This window comes from Micrasema longulum, unplaced genomic scaffold, assembly GCF_059751315.1.
Source record: "Micrasema longulum isolate JH-2025_06_02 unplaced genomic scaffold, ASM5975131v1 h1tg000238l, whole genome shotgun sequence".
Lineage (NCBI taxonomy): Eukaryota > Metazoa > Arthropoda > Insecta > Trichoptera > Brachycentridae > Micrasema > Micrasema longulum.
The window spans coordinates 83937-104348 of NW_028277443.1; the positions used below are offsets into that span (position 1 = coordinate 83937).

The window sequence follows — 20412 nt, forward strand, 5'->3', positions numbered from 1 at the left end:
ACGTTCTGTTATCTAGCTCCTATCTGTTATAATTTTTGATTGATCTTAATTGAAAACGAGGAACTAGAATTCCAACCGTCCATGCGCTCTGTAGCTGCAAGACGTACTGGGATATTTATTAATTGTACAGCGCCCTTGAGGTGATTTTCACAAAAATGGCGCTATATAAATTATCCAACTATATATATATATATACACTGTATTATATACTTCCTATGTAGGTACAAATATATGATTTTTTTATAGCTTACCGGTAAATAAAATCACCATTCGCCACTGGTATATAGGAACATATTTTATTCACAGACTGATTAAATGTCTAAATCTAAAAAGTAACCAAAATGGATGATAAAATAGAATGACATTTACGACCTACACAAAGTATACAAGTTAACAAATAACGTAAATTTAATGAACTAAGTTGGGAACAAATTTAATACTAAGACTGTATAAATCTGAGACATTAAAGAACTTAATGCGAGAGATTAGGCTATTTTTAGCTTTAGGGACAAAATAGCACGACTGTTTGAAGCCAACAAATAAGTCTGTTATTCGCTAAAATGGAAAATAGCTGAGTAGGAACATAGAAATTATGTGTTAGCACAAGGAGGATTTTCTTATCACGCTTTGAGTAACGTGACAACCTTCTTTTGACAGCTGTAACACCGTTCTATTTCCTTTAATTATATTTTTGCCATCTGTTTCTATCCTTTATAGCACAGGCTCCGAGCTCCGGGGTTGGGAACCGCTGAGGGGTAGAGGAGTGGTTTCTAAGGGGTCGCTGAATAAAGAAACGGCAATGCGCGGGGATCTACTCGACATCCTATGAGTGATAGGTAATAAAGAACTCACAGGAGAGGTAGTATCATACATGGTCAAAATAGTGCAGGTAATTGGTAAAATAAACCAAAGTAGGGAACGAAATGCCGAATACTCTTCTATTGGAACGGGAGGCCTGTTGACTACTGTTAATATGCCGGTTTCTCCTGAAGTGTTTTAAATGGTTTGCTTTCCACATAAGCAAATGCTGAGAAGTTCTTGATTGGCCCACTTTAGCATATCTTTCCGGTTCCTAGCAGTTTTAGATCAACTTAAAATAATATTATTGCAGAAAAATCTATTTTTTTTAAATATAAAACTTGTAAATCATAAGCAAGGTAAATAAAAACGCAACTCCTAAAATAAGAAGGAAAAAAAAAAGAAATAAAAAAAGTTGTAAGACGTGCGACAATCTAGCTACTATCTAAAATTTGATATAATTATCAAAACTATCAATAATAACTGTATGCACATCGGGAACTAAAATTAATGCCAACTGAACGTGCTCTCCTATAAAACATTGAATATATGAACACAGAAGATGTATCGATATATTTGACCATGCCGATATATAAAAATACTAAATAATAATAAATGGAATTAAAAAAATAACTATTTTTGTCGTTTTTTTTTTTTTATCTAAATGTTTGGTCCATTCATACGAATTCAAACGTTTGAAACTTAGCTTTGCAATAAAAAAGTTTTGCAAAATATGGGCAGGGATTTACCATATAGTCATGTACGTAAGCTTTTCTGTCAGATACACAACTCATTAAATTACTCCAAATTTCGATTGCTTAAGTAACTACCTACGCAGTAAACCTAAACATTTTATCACTAGGAAACAGTCCGTTTAATCTGCCATTTCTATTCCAAGTTCATAATCGGGGAAAGGTTGTTTCTATAACTCCGACGTAAGTGGATGATTTTGTAAAAGTTTATGATGGTAATTACTTTTGTAGACCAGTGGAAAATGAATCAAGAAGTTATTTATATTTTTATTTTAAATCCTGAAGTAGGGTACAAAAAACATATTGTTATATATGCTCTAATAATGACAAGTAAATATATTTTATTTACAAGTTCTTTAACAAATATGTTTTTATCTACCTTCAGTTTAAATTTTGATATTTTTTCCCATGTCATATTTTTTTACTGGTCTATATAAAACGAAATTTCGAATACTTCGTCTTTTTTATAAATGGTAGTCCAATCCGTACCTTTTTTCTGGTATTGTGATTATGTTTATGTTTATTATGGCTATGATAGACATTTTTTTCCAAAATTCGGTGTTTTTTTAAAAATAATGAATCTTTTACACAAATATCACTGTATAGTAAAATACTTTTTGTTTTTTATGCTAGTAGTATTCAATAAATTAAAATCGAATTTACCGTTTTGTATCTGTTTTTTAAAGATAAATATCTAAAGTCTTTTTTTTTAAAGATAAATATCTAAAGTCTTTTTTTTTTAAATTGATAAGTAAGTTAAAATTTTCTTCGATTGATAAAAATAACATGCTGTTACAGTAGTTATTGTGTGGTTCAATAACTAAGTTGTAAATAATTTTGCCACGGCCTCGTAGTGTAGTGGTCATCGCATTTGCCTCCCACGCAAGAGGTCTCGGGTTCGATTCCCGACATGGGTGATTTGAAATATTTATTTAAAAAGGTGTTTGTACATTAGAATATTTCATAGTCCCTGAACTGGCTACTGAAACGTGAGACTGATTCACTTACCTTCATATAAGAAAAATGATACGCTACGATTTATCAATTCAGTGCCTATACATCATAAGGTGCGGATATGAACAATTACGTAGGTACATAATTTGTTTGTTTTTAAATTTATTTGCAATTCACAAATATATTCTAAGGTAAGATTGTATATTATCATATTTTTACTGAATAAAAGTACTTTTTTAAAATTTACTTTCAATTTAATTCAAATGAAAAATTTATTTTTTTAAAACTGCATAGGACTGTCTAGGTACTGCAGTGTGATCCAAAATGTTCACATCTGGACGGGTAAACACCTTCGCTGCCCTACTTCGCCGAAGAGCCTGGAGCTTATGGGAACGCCTGAAAAGCTCCAATAACGCGTTTCTCCAAGCCACTGCAGGGTGCGTCCATTCACCCTTGTTCGAGCGATGGCAGGATATGTTGAGACCACCATAAGTGCTCAAATACACAATTTTATTTTATATGGTAGAATTGGCTCTGCGGCTATTTTAATTATTATTTTAATTGTAACTATTTTACTAAAATAAAAAAAATTAAAAAATGTTTAAACAGTTTTTTAACGAATTTTGTCTCAGGTTGTAGTCATTATTTATGCCTATTTCGTAAAAAAAAAACTTTAAAGCAGTTTAATTTCTGCAGATTTGTGTTATAGTTTGTTGGACAAAACGAATTGAAGCGACGAAATGTCTAAACCGCATAAACAAAAAGAAATAAAAAACAGAAAATTTGTGTAAACAAAGTTCTTAATACAAAAGCAAAATATTTCCTATATCGCCCTGAACTTGATATCTTAAGCGTAAGATTAACCTTATATTTTTATACGATTAGGACAACTCTGCAATTTTTTTATACTAAATATTCAATAATTTAAGGGCGAGAATACACATCAATATTGTTATTGTGTATGAAAATAAAAATAAATCTTTGTTTATCCCATAAGAGTTCCTATACCATTCATCTGATAGCGATTAAACTTTGGTGGGTTGTTGTGCGCACGCGCACGCCCACGAAGATTACCGAATTCAATAAGAAACACAGATAAAAAATATTAAATCCCCGTTTCTCACATAGACAGCTGTATGTGGCCTGCTCAAGCGTCTTAAAACCTTCCGATTTATTCGTGTACGCACCAGAAAAAAAACAAAAATATCGTGTATCCAAAAGCACTTAAATAAAAACAATTAAAACACAAAAAATTTCTTTCTTTGAGTGGCATTACAAATTACTAAAGTAGCTAGTACTAAATACAATGCAAATCCTCGATTCTAAAAAAAAATACCTGTAGCTTGTTTTCAAAGATAACAATAAGCGATTTTACTCGAAATATTCGCTATACGTAATTATAATCATCATAATCCTACCCTGTCCGCACCCGATGGTGTATAGGGCACTGCATTGGTACACTAAATGCAGCGTATATCGATCATTTGTTGGAAGCGGCTAAGGTTATCAGCCTTATGCTTCAGGTGCCATACCAGGAATGACTTTAAATTAATATTTCATCGAATCGATCCCAGGACCTCAAGCACGGTAAGAAAACGCGCCAACCACTACACTACGAGGCGGACTTATCTCTACTCGATTTTCTGATTCAGAACGTTTACCTGAGAGTAGCTATCGAGTCGAAAGCATTTTTGAGGATTCTAGTTTTATTTCAAACGCAGAACTGTATTCTTAATCCGCTCGGACAGATAACATTAACATGGCGGCCTCCGTGGTGTGGCGGTCGAGACGCTTGACTCACGCACGGAAGGTTCCGGGTTCGATTCCCGGTGAGAACACAAAAATTAAAATGTGATTTTTCGTAAGCCTGGGTGCTCTGTGACGTAATTCACCACTGTAATTAGGCCTCCTGGCCTGTTGTGGTGCAAAAAAAAGTAAAAAAATTTAATGTAAACATGGAAATAAAATACAGTACTTTGGTATAAAAAAAATTAAAACGCCTTTTTTTACAAAATTCGACCGAAAATGAATTATAACATTATAAGAAGGAAATATGAAAGTCTAGGTATTTACAGGGCTTATGACCTGTCGTTGGCAGGTTTAAGTGGCCACTTTTGTGATGTATTATGTTAATCCAGTCTTTTTCCACAAACATTCAGGCGAACTTAAAGTATTGTTAAATACGAAGCCTAAAACAAAGGTTAACCGGGCAGCTTCGAGCAGAATATTACATAAATTTTGATCTAACCTTTATAGGCCGGGGTGACGCGATGCATAATTAATCATAACGTATCGATCCATTTGAACAAGTCAGGTGACCGTTACTCGGCCCTAATTAATCATGCAATATGCCCCAAACTCGGTTGACTGAATGATGTGCGGCGGTATGTGATTGCGGAGTCAGATGTCCGACACTGACCGAGTGACGCGTGATGCATTGGCCATGGCTATAATAGCTAAAGTGGCTCAAACGATGCAGCTTCCGTAACCAAAAGGTTAAAATGAACATCAAAATATTAATATTTTTGTTTTAATTTATTGATGACATTATATGCATTATAATATAACGTTCACTGCCGTCAAAAACAAAAAGCCAGCTTTTTGTCAAAAATCACAAAACGAGTTAAATGTTAGGAAATGTTCTACAGGAAAATTCGAACCATTTGATACCACACAAGGCATATCCAGAAAGAAATAATACTGTTTGGCTTTTTTTTAAAATATTTTTTTATAAAGGAGTTACTTTATTATTTACCTTGCTTATAATATACAAGGTTTGTATTTCAAAAGTGGATTTTTCTGCAATTAAATTTCTTTGAATTTATCTAAACTGTTGGGATCAGGGGGATATACTAATGTGGGCCAATCAGGAGCTTATCAGCATTTGCTCATGTGGAGAGGAAACCACTCAAAAGCCGGCCTGTTGGCAGTAGTCAATAGGCCTTCCGTTCCACTAGAGGAGTATTCGGCATTTTCTTCCCTACTTTGGCTATACTGTTTAGCTCTCGTGCTGTGAGTTTTTTTTCTTTCTAAAATTTGGCAGCGATGATTGGTAGTAGGGGTCCTCCTGAACACAACGAGCACCGGCGACCCTCGTTAGTACCAAAACTTGGCAAGTGTCATAAGGTTCCTTCTCGCGGAAGGAAAAACTCCGACTGAAATTTTCGCACGATTTGAACTCGTTTGGTAGGGACATTTTGAACCACCCTGCATGCTCTTCTGACTTAGCGCTTTCTTACTTATTTTACTTATATATTAGTAATTTTTTTGTAATTTAATACGTATAATTATTTTTTTAAATATATCTTCTCGTTCCTTACAGTTAAGTTAGTAGTAATTAAATATTATACAATGAGTGTAATGGTATGTTTTGATTTAAAGAATTTTCATCGACAAGACATATAAATTGGTATTGTATTATATGTAAAAAAATAAATAAATAGAACAGTCAAATAATTCAGACGAATCTCACTCGCATCAATTAGGGTTTCGGACGTGTTACATTAGAAAAATCAACAGATGTAAGAATTAAAGCAATTTGAATGTTAGCAATATATTTTTTATTCAATGTAATTCTTAAACTTTTCTCGATGTTTAAAAATGATTTTTCTTTTTTGCTTTTTCACATTTATGTACATATTTTGTTAATATTTTTGGTTACTTATGTGTATTTATATATATCCGGTTGTTAAGGGCCAGACCTCAAAACTTCAGACGAATATTCCTCGTAGTAAGTTTAACAAAAAACCCTATTTTTTTTTTTCAAAAAGTCATTAAAAAAATGTCATCCCAAAAGGTAGTAAATACTTAATTTTTCGGACGAACAGTCCCTCCACAAATCCCTACCCCTCTCCTACCCAGCCGCTTCCCTTGTCCGCGTCTGGTGAGTATCACTTCGTTGATCAAATGCGTTTTAATCGCATTTTTTTTGTCAGGGAGGGGTGCGAGTTTGCGGAAGGGATGCTAGTTCGAGAAATTAACGATTTACTTTATTTTGATATTGTGTATTTTTTTTTTTTGAGTCCTGGTCCCATCCCTGATGTATGGGAGCGAAGTATGGACTTGGAAAAACAGGGATGAAAGTAAGCTGAATGCTGTCGAAATGCGATCTCTCAGGCGAATGTGTGGTAAAACTATGTACGATAAATGCACAAATGTTGAGATCCGTACATTATGTAAGGCTGAGACAAGCATTATCGACAAAATCAAGAAAGGAGTTCTGCGCTGGTTTGGACATGTAGAACGAATGGATAGCGAGAGAACGGCTAAGAATATTTACAATGCGAATGTTGATGGATGCAGAAATAGAGGAAGACCGAGAAAGACATGGCATGACCAAATCCAACAAATACTTAAAGATGGACATGTCAAAAGTCGGAATAATCGGCGCGCGTGCATGAGAAGATGTATGAATGTAGAGGAAGCGAGATCTGTATGCAAAGATAGAGTGTTGTGGCGTTCTATCCTCTCTGCCTACCCTTACGGGGAAACGGCGTGATGGTTTGTTTGTTTTTGTTTGTATTTTTTTTTGAAAATAACTTTTTGGAAATTTTTTTTTAGGATTTTAAAAAAAACTTGTCATGAGGAATGTTCCTCTTAAGTTTCGCGGTCTGGTCCTGAAAAACCGTGTATGTGTACATGTTTATTTTTTTCTCCATATTTATGTTCAATATATATGATAAAAGCAATTTATGCCATTTATGTAAAAATAAATAAATGTTCAGGTTAGGCAGAATGGTAAATGTGTGTAAAGCGGCCAGTTTAACAAGCCAATCTCATTTTTTTCTTCAAAAGTATTTTCTCTTTCTGTTGCAATAAAATTTTATCTGAATTTCATATAATCAGGTTGCTTGAGTTGACAGTATTATTGTATGCATTGTCAACGTTCAACTTCCTGCAAATAAAAATTACAAGTTGAGTATTATTACAAAGGTGATGTCTCATCTTCCCTTAATTTTGCTTAAGTCGTGCAATTTCAGTGCTCAACTTTGAAATATTGCCGGGAAATTTCAATAAGAAACCATATTGTTAGGGCTTCTTCATCTTCGCTTTAATTTCGAGCGAGAAATAAAAAATAATTGGTTTACCTCAGGTCTGGTGTCTCGGCCGTATTCCTTGAAATATTGTTATTGTTCATTGAGAAAGGAAATTAAGTTAAGTCACGGCTCTTCCAAACTCCATTTTAACAGGATTGTTTATTCAATGGAACAAGAGAACGGCCATTAAAAAAATATTTTGATTAGTTTACTTTTAAAACAATGCAAATACCGTGACAATTTTAATAATAATAAATCTATAACTTAGCTAAACTAATTAAGATTTTAAAATTGTATCGCTATTTAAAGAAAAATTATCACTAGCATTTTTTTTTATAGATAGTAAATAAAACGTCTCTTCAAAATAAAAAAAAACAAAAAGATTTTTTACAGAAGTAAGAGACGAGTGATACTTAAATGCTTAAATTTGGATTAACCAGTGACCGGCGACGTCTTCGAGACTAGTATCTCTATTATAAGATCTTGATAAAAAAAAAGGCACAAAAAATATCTAGTTAAACTCATTAAAATAACATTATATAAATTCTATATGTTGATAAATCGAAAGTAATGGTTTATGAAAGGGGTGAAAGCATAACTCAATGTTAGATCAGTGTGATTGAAACTTTTCTTAATTTTGTGTATCTGGGAATTATGTTTACTTTGTCGGCCTCGTGGTGTAGTGGTCAGCGCATTTGCCCACCATGCAAGAGGTCTCGGGTTCGATTCCCGACATGATTGACATGAAATATTTATTGGAAAATGTGTTTTTACTGGACTGGTACCTAAAGCGTAGAACTGATCATCTTACCTTCATGTAATAAAAATTATTAAGATAGATTGGTGTCCCAATGTAGTGCCCTACGCACCATTAGGTGCGGAAAGGGAATGATGCTGATGTTTACTAGGGATATAAAGATTGAGAAAGATATTGAAAGAAGGATGCCGGGAACGAGGTGAACTATCCACTGAAAACTAACCTGGTAAACAAATATTTGTCGCAGGAGGCAAAACGAGCAGTTAACAATGGAGTTCTAGTGCCAACTCTAATGTATGGGAGCGGAGTATGGAATTAGAAAAATGATGATGAAAGTAGGTTAAATGCTGTCGAAATGCGATCCCTTAGGCGAATGTGTGGTAATACGATGCATGATAGGTGCACAAATGTCGAGATCCATGAATTATGTAAAGCCGAAACTAGCATTATCGACAGAATCAAGAAAGGGGTGCTGCGATGGTTTAGACATGTAGAGCGAATGGAAGCGAAAGAAAGGCTAAAAAGATCTACGATGTAAATGTTGATGGATGCAGAAAACGAAGAAGATCGAGAAAGAGATGGCACGATCAAGTCCATCAAATATTAGAAGATGGACATATCAAGAGTAGTAATAACCGGCGTGCATGCATGAGAAGATGAGTAAACGTAGAGGAAGCGAGGTATGTATGAAGAGACAGAGGGATGTGGCGTTCTATCCCCTCTGCCTACAACGCGGAAACAGCGGGATGGTTTGTATTTTACATAAACTTTTATTATAACCTAGTAACACTTTGTATAAGGGTCCTTCAAATATAATTAGATATAAAATTAATCTTTAAAGAACTAACCATGCGTTTTAAATAATGTTTAAAATTTAAATCACTGAACATAAATTTTAACCACCATAATTAATTAACTAGCAAATTTCTCCCCAATACCGCGTGAGCGAAGCCGCGGGTAAAAGCTAGTATTTAGGATATAAATTTTTTCATTGATCTCCATTATAAATATAACCCTTTTTTGAGTGTTCTTTCTTTCAATGAACGCATTACGTTTAATTATTTTTGACTATTGCATTTAGTGTTTAAGAATTAAAGCCCCCACCCTACATATTTTAACGTTTCCTATTACGTAAGAGAGAAAACAATTCTTGTGTAATGATGTAATAACTTATATTTACATTTAAGTTACTAATTAAAAATACTGGGTACACTTCCAATTATTTGAGTAGGGTGAGTAGGGTGAGTTGTTGGATTCGATCTGCAGATTTATTAAAATTTTATCCTATTTACTTCTAAAATTTCTAATTTATCTAACTTTGAACCTTTATGTACTACATGTAAAATTTTTATGTCTTTTGATTCGCCAAAGTTATGTTTAAACTCCTGTAAATATGATGCATTTTTGTGTACTATAATGTGGAACGGCGTCTTACAAATTAAAATGATATTCCACCAATAATTTTAACAAACAAATTTAAGTGCTTCCAAAGGATTTGTGTGACGTTGTAGGCATTGTTATATTTTAGTATAGCGACTGTACTTGCGTTTGAATCATGAAATCTAAATCATGAAAACGCTAGGCAACCATGCAGTGGATTCCGATCAAGTTGTTATGGATTTTTTATATCGTTGTTTTCTCGTGTTAAATATATTATATATATATATATATATTTGGATAATTTATACAGCGCCATTTTTGTGAAAATCACCTCAAAGGCGCTGTACAATGAATAGATATCCCACCACGTGTTGCAGCTACAGAGCGCATGGACGGTGGGGATTCTCGTTCCTCGTCTCCATTTATGATAAACAGGAGCTAGATTACAGCACGTCTTGCAGCTACAGAGCGCATAGACAATAAGAAATCTAGCCCCTCTTTACATTTTTTTATTTTATTTGACAATAAAGTTTGAAGATTTAGTGATATATTTTTTTTTAAATTATAAAAATAGAAGTTCGATTACAACAAGTCTTGCAGCTACTGAGCGCATGGACGGTTGGTATCGTTAAACTAAATATATCGTCCGTCCAAACTTTTTAGCCCGACTTGACTAATTTCCAGCTAGCTCATCATACCAACATATATATTTTAGCGATAGTATGAAAAAAATAAATTATCATGGCTGGAATTTCATAAGAGTCCTCTGCTCAAATAGTCAATGGCATATATGTGTTCGTGGTTTTTATTCAGCTTTTGGAACTACTTATCTGTATGAAAAAAAATCCAAAATAAAATACGGAAAAAACATTACAGATCCAAGTTAAATAAATGAGCGTTAGAAGTCGCTGCTGATAATTTGCACTAGTTAACTTGATCGATGACTGCAAAAAGTTGAAGACCTCGTTCTAAAAACACTAAATTTTCCAAAATTATATTACTGAATTTTTTCAATTTTCTGTTCGTGGGTCCATAAAATCGTTATTTCCAAATATTTCTCAAAATAACGTAGATACCTCGAATTCAGTTGAGAGAAAACTGCGATTGTCCACGACGATTTGTTTGAAAATAGCAACGAGGAACTTCAGCCCTACGGGAAATTGGATTCAATAAATGTTTTCAAGCGCGCGGTAAAAATTGGAGCATTAAATAGTACAACAAAGTCTCCTGAAAATGCACGAAAAAAAAAAAAACATTTTATTAAAAACGAACTACTTTGAATGACGTCACTGGTTCAAATGAATCAACCTACGACATGAGAGTTTTGGAAAACATCCGGTTTGCTTGTCGCGGATGGACCAATGGGAAGAACTGATCGAGAATAACCGGAAAAGAACTTCTAACGTCACACGCGGAGTTATTTCAGAAAAACAAAACTTTGAAAAATCGTAGCGCTGATAATACGCTATATAAACATTTTTTTTTATTGATTTGTTTTGATAGTCTATTAACAAATAAAAAAAATCTAAAAAAACCACTGAACCTCCTCATTGTTCATATCAATTTGTATTAATAAACAAAACATATAATTGTATTAGCATATCTACCACTAGTAGCACCACTATGGACAGTTAAAAGGTGAACTGGATATTCATTTATATTGCATTTTAGCAGTGTTCTGAATATTTTTACTTTACAAGTTTTTGAAAACCGATATTATTATTTTACCTATTTGTACTAATTTTTCTTTAGTTTGCGCTAAAAACCACAAAGATACAAATATTGTCTTAAAACAGCAAATGTCACACAAACCTTTTATTTAATATTTAAATATAATTATAATTTTCATATGAAGATCTAGTTTAGTACGGATTCTTTAAGTACGGGGCATTTTTAAAATAATTATTTTATGTTGACCTTTTCGGGAATCGAACCCAGAATCTCATGCATCGTATTTAAACGCGTTATCTTTTACATCGCGGAGCAGACAATAAAACGCAATCATACTTTTATTCGCGACTTTTAAATATATGTGAACGTTTCCGATTAGTTCATATGACGCATTCATGAAAAATCTGAAATGTGAATAGATTTTCAACGAGTGCATATTGGTGTTATTACGTAAGATTACACTCGAAAGACGTAAAGAAAAATGCAAAATATGATGCGAGGAAATGCGAAGCACAGCGAGAAATATCAACGTAGAGGTAAAAAGAGATTAAAAAGAGAGGTAAAGAGAGATATTTAAATATCATTACAATTTTTATATAAAGTTCAATTTCTATAGAGTGCACTATGGTTTTATTTCATTAAACGACACAAAACAACAGTAAAACCATGGTATTCAGTTTAAACACTTTATAGAAAAATTATTGATTTGTGACATTTATGGTTTTTAAAACAAAGTTTTCAATTATTGACAGTAGATAGTTACATTTACACAAACGTTGTCAATCATAATAATAATGTGAAATTTCATTGTGTGAATTAACTATGAATTAATATGTCAATTATCGTAATTTTTAGGATAAATCTCAAATCATTTAGAGTGAAATTTTCAATTTAATTATGTATTTCAGTAATTATGTTTCTTGACTGGTTGTAAAATACAAATATTTTATAATTATTGTTATCATTTACTTGCATTGTAAATTTTACAATGTAATCAAAATAAACTGTGGCGGGCCGGATACCAGACGGCATTGGTGGTGCACGCGAGCTGGAATCGGCCCGCGAACCGTAGTTTAGAGACCCGGTTTGACTTCATGAAAACAGCACAATTATATTTTTCATATATCTTGACAAATAGAAGCCTCGGAGAAAAATGTTTTTATGTTTCGTATTTTTGAAACAAGCGGTAATAAACAGTAGTACCTATAAACATCACTTGAGAATGTGAATTGACAGTAATATGTGACGAGACAGGAGAACGTATCCCTAAAATTGCGTTTTTACGGATGTTTGCACGCCGTAACAGGGTGGTAAAATTGAGAATCTGTTAACAGGAAAGTGTAAGACTTAAAAAAGGATTTTTCTGGAGAATCGTGAGAGAAAATACGACACCACTAAAATACACCAATAGACAGTGTAATCTTACCAGAAATACGGTTATTATAAACTACGAGTATGTATACCGAAAATATCAAATAAATAGAAAATTCAAATAAAACAACTTCGTTTTTAACCATTTATTACATAATTTATTACCGACCCGTTTCGAAGCTACATAAGCGTCCTTATTGTAAAATTAAGCAATGAATCTAGTCCTATTTTATAATTTTAACAGTAACTACTAATATTCAATATAAATTTAAACACATGGAGGCAATAAATCATGTCTTTATGTCGTGTATTATAATATTTTGTGGTTAGGAATGAGGGGTGTTAAATAAGATGTTTATGTTTAGATTTAATATTTAGTAAACACTTAAAAGAATTAAATAGGATAAGATTCATTACTTAATTTTACCTGGATACGAAAGCTTAAGTAGTTTCGAAACCGGTCGGTAATACAATATAAAATAAGTCGATAGAAACCTTTTTTAATTTTCGATTTATTGATTTGGCGTTTTTTTGTAGACAGGCACCGTGGCGCAGTTGGTTAGACGGTCAACTGTGAAACTAGCGTCGCGGGTTCGATTCCCGCCAGTTGCATAAAAAAATCCAAGAAAGATTTTTTTCTCAATTGGTCTGGGTGTTTTGGTGTATTTTTCATTACCTCTTTCCATATCAGCTCTATCCCACCTGCTGACAAATTCTTTGAAAAAAAAAAATTTAAAACGTTTTAAAAATAAAATAAAGTGTTCAGTAGACTCAAATCAGTGTTTGATTTATATATTAAAAGGTTAAAAACAAACTTGTCTTATTGTTTTTGCAATAAATAACTACAAAGTTAGTGCTTCAAAAATAAATTTTATAAATAGAAAAGGCTTGATTTTTTTTTCTAACATTATGTAGATACTTATATTAAAGGAATCCCTATTTTACATTAAATAAACAATACACGCATTCAATTGTAATAGGAAACGTTTTAAAAAACTAAAAATCATAAAAGTTCAAGCTTTGCATTGTGTACGAAGAACGAAATTTCACATTCTCGAGTTTTTCATTAAAAAAATAATTTGTAGATCTTTTAAGAACGGTGTGTTCTTCCCCTTGCGGAAAATTCTTTACAATTCTATGAGCGAAAAAAGTATTTGCCTTACACAAGACAATTACCGCAGACGCAAATTGTATAATCTCTTGGCCTTGTTATAGAAAGAAAAATACAGGTAGACAGACTTTCTGAAGAATTATTAAAAACTTGAGAAGAAAAACTTGTGAAAAAGCTTAATTTTAAGGCTTTACTTGAGACGTTCTGCTAATTATTACGATAATTAATCAGTAAAAAAGACAATGTGTTTGTTTTAAACGAAATTAATGATCAATTTAAGATATTAATACTAACCCTTTGAAATTTCTTTTTCTGATTTCGGAGGAATGAGTGTTTAATTACATTATACTAGTAGATAGGCACATTCATATTTTTTTTAATTAGTATCGTTGGATTTTCGAACTTTAATTGAGTTGAAAAAATAAACTGTGGTTTGATTTACAACAGTTTTTTTCAAGTTATGACCGTTTCACTTTGATTAGTTGATTTAAATTGTATTTATTTTTTGAACAGGCCTCAAAGATATGAATGTTTATATTTTCAAATAAAACCGCGAAATTCGGTTTTGAAAAACGACGCGAAAGTTCTTAAATTTTATTAGAAAAATATGGGAGCTTTATTGTTTCCTTATTCGAACCCAATGGAAAAGAAGGCACCACATTCAAATGCAAATTACCGTGCACCTCAATCTTTAACTTTTATTTATTTATTTCATTTATTCACAGTACTTTATTTCACATTTTTTGAGACGGGAAAATTCTATGGGACCAAAGTCCTGTGCTAAGTCGGAACGAATAATCGACAAAAATAACACGTCACAATAAGTATTATACTAAATGAGAAAAATAATGGAAAAATAACGCTTTGCAGATTTATAGGAAAAAAACAAAAACTAACGTTTGATTTACATGACAAAAAAAAAGAAAAAACACAAACATTTAAAAACTTATCGAGGAGACGCACAAAACAACACGAATGTAAAATTATCAGTATTATAACTTAAGATCCAGTTTAGTACGGATTTTTTAAGTACGGGGCATTTTTAAAATAATTATTTTATGTTGACCTTTTCGGGAATCGAACCTAGGATCTCATGCACCGTATTTAAACGCGTTATCTTTTACATCGCGGAGCAGACAATAAAATGCAATCATACTTTTATTCGCGACTTATAAATATATGTGAACGTTTCCGATTAGTTCATATGACGCATTCATGAAAAATCAGAAATGTGAATAGATTTTCAACGAGTGCATATTGGTGTTATTACGTAAGATTACACTCGAAAGACGTAAAGAGAAATGCAAAATATAATGCGAGGAAATGCGAAGCACAGCGAGAAATAAAAGAAATACACAGAAATAAAAACAACATCGTGAAATCCAGTATTTTGAAAACAAACTCAGAACAATGTAATAAAACCGACTGGTCGAAGATAAAGTTAAAAAATTGGAAAATTGTTTTCAGGCGTTGCATAGTATGCGAAATAATTCGATCAGTTGAATCTCTTCACAATAATAAAGGTTTCAGCTCTTTAACTTTACTTAAGTCAACAGATGGAAGAATTGAAGAAATACGGATGTTCAAACATAGGCAAATTTGTGAATGTTCAACTGTGTGTAAAGGCCACTTAAACCAACAAATGACAGGTCATAAGCCCTGTAAATGCCTAAATGTCCATATTCCCTTCTCTAAAATAATCTCCATGTCTGTTGTAATTTGTTAAAGATAGCATTACTTATTATTTTCAACAAGATGACGAAAGCTGTGACCGATTACGAAAGGTGTGTATTTTAGGAGTACAGGGTCCATTATCCTCTTCCTAGCACATTACTGTAAAGACATGTTGTGGATAAACAATGACTCTAAAGCTAGGGTTTCCTAGGACAGCGGTGCCCGTATTTTAACGGCCGTAGTGAACATTAATGCGGTTGACAGCCATCGTAACGGTGACTAGAGAGTGGTTTCCTATAAAAATGGTGTTGATAACACCGTTAAAAAATAAAACCACTCTCTAGTCACCACTACGACGGCTGTCCACCGCATCACCGTTCACTACGGCCGTTAAGATACGGGCACCGCTGTCCTAGGAAACCCTAGCTTTAGTCATTGTTTAACCATAACAAACATGCTTCTTCAGAGTTTTACCTCTACGTTGATATTTCTCGTCTTCACTCAGTTGTTTTTATTCCCAAAGTGCATGTGTAATTAATTTTAAGAATTACCGGTTCTTCAGTCATTGTTTATCCACAACAAACATTTTTTACAGAGTTTTACCTCTACATTGATATTTCTCATCTTCGCTTAGTTGTTTTATCCCCAAAGTGCATGCGTTATTAATTTTAAGAATTACCATTTCTTTAAGCTAGGGTTTCCTAGGACAGCGGTGCCCGTATCTTAACGGCCGTAGTGAACGGTGATGCGGTGGACAGCCGTCGTAGTGGTGACTAGAGAGTGGTTTTATTTTTTAACGGTGTTATCAACACCATTTTTATAGGAAACCACTCTCTAGTCACCGTTACGATGGCTGTCAACCGCATTAATGTTCACTACGGCCGTTAAAATACGGGCACCGCTGTCCTAGGAAACCCTAGCTTAACGAAACGGTAATTCTTAAAATAAATTTTACATGCGCTTTGGGGATAATAACAACTAAGTGAAGACGAAAAATAATTAAACTCTTTTTTACGTGAAAAATATAAGATAATAGTAGAAGAGAGACAGGAAAAATTAAGGATTTAGAAAAGGATTGTGGCAAACAATCTATGAAAATGGATAGAACGTCGCGAGTTCGATTCCCGATAAGTTTGAAATATTGATATAAAACCGGGTTGTGGTCCCGCGGTAGTATTGTGGACTCACGGGCCAAAGGTCCCAGGTTCGAACCTCACTCTACACAACTCGATTTCCATTTTTCCAGCACAAGTTATTTATGACTTTTAAGAAATGGTTTGAAAATTTAAATATTTGAGTATACAATAAGAACTCAAGTATTTCTCTTTTTATTTTTTATTTTTTTTATATAAAAAATAAACGTGTATTTATACTGCAATCCGTAATAAATCATCAAGATAAAATAAATGCATTTGGTGCACAAATGCAGTACGTACCCTATGCATCATTAGGTGCGAAACGTAATACGAAAACGATGGTGTCATTTTTAACTTAAAAAAATATTTTTAAGAAAGTTCCGATGGAACAATATGGAATACGACCATAGACATATTGTCTCGATGCAAGAGTAAAGAGGACTTTATAAAAAATACGAACGGGGAGAAATGTTGTTTCTGGCTTGTTGCAATCGGCTCGGCTCGTCTGTTTTTACTGTGACTGGCTGCGCAGAATGGCAGGCCATTGTTGTGTGGCTTGAATGCAAAGGATTCACTCCGAATAAACACAAATAATGCGAAACGAATGGTTCCAATGGCGACGGAATAATCCTCTAGGTTTGCTCCCAGCGGAATCTGCAACTGAAGCAAAACAAATCATGCAAACGGATATTCTAACAATGAAACCCGCCTTCCCTGCGTGATGGCGACGCGCTTTTTGATCTTCAAATATCAAAATACGACATTATTAACACATTGCGCGTTGAGATGAGGTTTTTTGCAATTATATATATTTTACTTTTACAGTCAATATAAGATCTAGGACGTTAAAAACAAAAGTAATACGATATATTTTAAATAAAACTGTATGTTTTATAAACCTATTTGTTTTTAAATTTAGACAAATCACTGTTTGAATGTTTGCTCCTCATTTATGTTTGAATTTTTATTATTATTGGTATATTCTGTAATTTATATCTATGTTTAAATTTGTAATATCACCGTTAAAGCATCATTTAATAAAAAAAATCGAGTAACAAAAAAGGTCCTGGCTAAATACAGGAAATTTCTATCTAGATGGGACCGAAAATAAAGTACCTTTGAGCATTATAAAATCGATGGAATAAATAAACACTTCAAAAAAAATCATTTTGCGAAAAAAGCTAATATTATAAAAATCTGTTTGACTACGTTAAAAGATAAAAGCCGAATCTGTAGTTTATCAATAATTCCATATCTTTCTTACACGATCTGTCAGCATATAAGAAAAATACCGTGTTTAAAAAATAAAAAAAAATATCATGATTGGGATTTTACTTCAAAAACTATACTGAATTAACTCATTTATTAATCAATTTGAAGTATTTAGACACGACAAAATGAATCTGGTTTATACCTAGATCAGTTTAGTAACAACTAATCAAAATGGTCGAGAATTTTATTACCAATTTTCGCTAGTAAAATGATTTGTTCTGTTGGAATTAGAAGTTTTAGGAGTATTTATATATTGATTAAGATTTATATACAAATTGAAAAAAAGAGTATCAAAAAGAAAGAAAGAAAAGTAAGACGGTTGACTCGCACGCGGATGGTTTCGAATTCGATTACCGGTAAGAACACAAAAATCGAATATGATTTATCTCACTGTAATTGGGTCTCCTGTGCATGTTGGCCTGTTGTGGTGCAAAATTTACAAAAATAAAAATCGTAACAGTACTACATGACATTATACATATACGTAGATATAAAAAGCTTTTCTAGTACATATACCTTATCGAGCGATTGGGAGGGTACGCCGAGCAACTCTAGGCTCGGTTTTACACGACCAGTCCAAAATCTGGCCGTGTAGGAATAACTGATAATATTGTATTATATGGATATACCTACATACAATGCATTCTAACCAAGGTAGAAATTAATAAAACAAGGTAGATGCAGAATTAAATTGAAGTGTGTATTGTTTTTAATACTTATCGAGAAATTACTTATTTAAGGGTTGATGGTGGATAAAAATATTGTAATAGAAGAAGAAAAATTAAAAGAATAAACATTTTAAATTTAATTTCCATGCAGATTCACACAGTTTTTTTTTTATGATTTTGCATATTTATCCATCTAATAGTGTATAGGGCACTGCATTGGTACACCAATCGCAGTGTATCTTAATCATTTTTGTTACATGAAGGTAAGATGATCAGTCTTACGCTTCAGGTGCCAGTCCAGGGACTATTAAATATTCTAGTTAAACACCCATTTAAGTATTGTAAATATTGCATATCAACCATGTCGGGAATCAAACCCGAGACCTCTTGCATGGTAAGCAAACGCGCTGACCATTACACCACGAGGCCGACGCATATTCATAATATATCAATATTGTTTACTCAATAAATAATACTTAATTGAGGCATAAAGCTTCATTTACTTTTTATTTAATGTACCGACATGAAATATTTTGTAGACCGAAAAAATATTATAGCACAATAATAAAAATCTTTTTTTTTTTTAATACTTAAAAACATGAAGTACGTAATGAAAAATACTAACGTAACCGAGTAAAAAAGATTATTAGATATTTTAAAAGAAACATTTGAGTTCTCATTATTAACCCAAATATTTTAATTTTCATACCATTTCCTGAAAGTCGTAAATAACTTGTGCTACATAAGGGGGAATCAAGTTATGGTAGTGGGATTTGAAATTCGGACCTTTAATCTGTGAGTTCACAACAATACTTCCACGGTTGCAATGTAATTAATACATCAACTTTTTTTTTCATTCTGCGCAAATAATACAATTATATTTTATACCCGAAGCTGTAATCACTACCGAAAAAAATTAAATCGTTAAAAACACTCGAACGTAATGTATTCATCACAGTGTTTCTAGGAAAATTTCATTATTCGACACACTGATATCATTTTGATCGAATATCGATAAAACGAATTGAATAGATGTTATTTGGGTAGTAATCGAATACATTGTGAAAAAATAACCCTCTAAATTGTAACAAAGTAGGCGCGACCTTTTGAAATCGGAGACGCTAAATCAATCAAACCTTTGGAAAAGTTGAATGAACCCGTTCTTTCAAATTTAAAAAATATATATCCTTAGAAACTTTCGATTGTACTTTTTCCATTCACTCGTAATATATTTGAGAGTGAATTAAAGCGAATGGGAAGCAATACACAATATAACTTTTCTTTTACAAATAATCTGACAAACGATAATCATCGCATTGTATGGTATGGTAAAATATTTAGGTATAATGTTCAGAATACAATATGTAATATGGAACATGGTGTTTTTTCATGCTCTTTGTGCCTTTTGCGTGTAATGAAAAAAACACATTACATAAAATATCCTACATACAAATAAAAAAAGGAATAAACATATTTTTTCAAAATAAAATTTAAAAACAAACATAAAACAGTTGATCAACAATAAGGAAGTTCAATGGTTTTTAAATTTTTTTTTGTTTGTTAACTGACTATTAAACTAAACCATTTTTATTTTAATCTTTAGCGCTATGATTTTTTTAAAGTTTGGTATTTCTGAAATAACTCCGTATGTGACGTTACAGGTTTTCTTCCGCTTATTCTCGATCACTTCTGCCTGTTGGCCCATTTATGGCAAGCAAACCGGAAATCTTCCATAAATCTCGTTTCATTGGTCATTTGAAAATAAAAATTTTAAAAAAAGAAATCTTAAAATGTAGTAAATCCTTAATTTCTCGGAAAATCAGTCCCTACAC

General features: G+C 32.6%; 1 non-coding gene across 1 annotated transcript; it reads left to right on the forward strand.

The window, feature by feature from the left end:
• Positions 1-2395: 2395 nt before the first annotated feature.
• On the forward strand, positions 2396-2467 carry TRNAG-CCC (transfer RNA glycine (anticodon CCC)). Its single transcript has one exon. It is a non-coding gene; the product is annotated as a tRNA-Gly (tRNA).
• The last annotated feature ends 17945 nt before the right edge of the window (positions 2468-20412 follow it).